General features: G+C 42.2%; 1 protein-coding gene across 1 annotated transcript in view; it reads right to left on the minus strand.

The window, feature by feature from the left end:
• The window catches only part of LOC112461760, an 84,393-nt gene that overhangs the window by 22,001 nt on the left and 60,777 nt on the right, over positions 1-1,615 (minus strand). The gene's annotated exons all lie outside the window — the stretch shown is intronic.

The raw sequence follows: 1,615 nt of genomic DNA on the forward strand, positions 1-1,615 counted from the left end.
AAATTAAATTGAAGAGAGCGGCGATAAACGTGCAATCAAGAGACAATGTATGTTTCGCATGGTCAATGGTGGCTGCTCTACATTCAGCCGAGAGACATGCAGAACGCGAATCGTCGTATCTACATTACACGTCGGTGCTAAATCTTACGGACATTGAGTTTCCAATGACGTTGGATCAAATTAAACGGTTTAAAAATCACAACAACATCTCCATCAACGTGTACAGCATCGAGAAAAAAAACAAGGAACTTGCAATCCTACCAATACGTGTCACTGACTGAAAGATGGGCAGACACGTAAATCTGCTGTACGTGCATGACGACAACGTGGGACATTTTGCATGGATTAAGAACCTATCCCGCCTCGTGAGCTCGCAAATCAATCGACACCATGGTCGGAAATACTTTTGCGATCGGTGAGTATACATCCTAATAAATAATAAAAATAATTTTTACGTAAAAGATATTAACGAATTTCATTATTTACAGATGTTTGCACTATTTCTACACGAGCGAGAAATTGGAAGCCCACACCGTCGACAGTCGGGAGATGAACGACTGCGCGATCAAGTTACCGAGCGATAACGATAAGTGGTTGGCCTTTAAGAATCACAGCAGGCGTGCATAAGATCCAAACAACACAAGATGTACACCTTCTCCGAAACGAAAATAGCTCTAAGTCCGTACGACAATAAGCGATACATTATACCCGGTTCTACCGAGACGCTGCCATGGGGGGCATTATAAAATGCCATCGTAAATATATATTGTAATTACATTTAGATATGTATGAAAATAAATGACTCATTTGTATGTGTAATATGTTTTTATATTGTAATAAATTTTTACAATACATTATTCTTGTGTATCCATGAATTATGTGAATTATCAAATCCTAACCACTTTACATAAACCTCACCCCCCTTTTTACGCAAAACTTTTTCAACGAGATACACGTCGGGATTAGCAACGCGATATAACTCGTATTCGTAGAAGCCGCCGGCGACGGGTTTTCCGCAGGAATCTTTTAATAGATACGTCACGGGATTAGTTTTCTGCACTTTGACGATTCTAAACACCTCCGTGGTCCAATTTGGTATATGTATCCTTTCTTGAAGATTGTCTTGAATTTACTCACGCGTACCGAGTTGCCCATTTTGAATCGCGCGGGAGCAGCGATCTTTACGTGGCTGTACACCGTTGTTATAGGAGCTTGTCGGTGATCGCGGGGGGGTAACATCGATGGGTCGCATGCCGATAGTTCGATGCTTTCGCGCGTTGTAATCCGATACGAGACCCGGCAGCGAGTCGATCCATTTGTAATTTCCATTGCGCGTAAACATTTTCCACATGTCGTTCTTGAGCGTGCGATTGAATCGTTCGACGACGACCGATGCATTCATTACGGAATAGGTCGAATAGTGATATTGATATTATGTTTCTTTAAGAGTTTCTGCACGTTTGCGTTGTAAAATTCTTTCTCCCTTGTCAGTCTGCAGATTTTTCAGGCATCTTCCGCCGTCTCGAATTATTTTCACAATCGCCGTAGTAACCTCGATTCTGCTCTTGGCCTTGAGCGGTACGGCCCATGCATGCTTGCTCAGCACATCGATAAC

This window comes from Temnothorax curvispinosus, unplaced genomic scaffold (genome assembly GCF_003070985.1).
Source record: "Temnothorax curvispinosus isolate PA1 unplaced genomic scaffold, ASM307098v1 QBEX01011715.1, whole genome shotgun sequence".
Lineage (NCBI taxonomy): Eukaryota > Metazoa > Arthropoda > Insecta > Hymenoptera > Formicidae > Temnothorax > Temnothorax curvispinosus.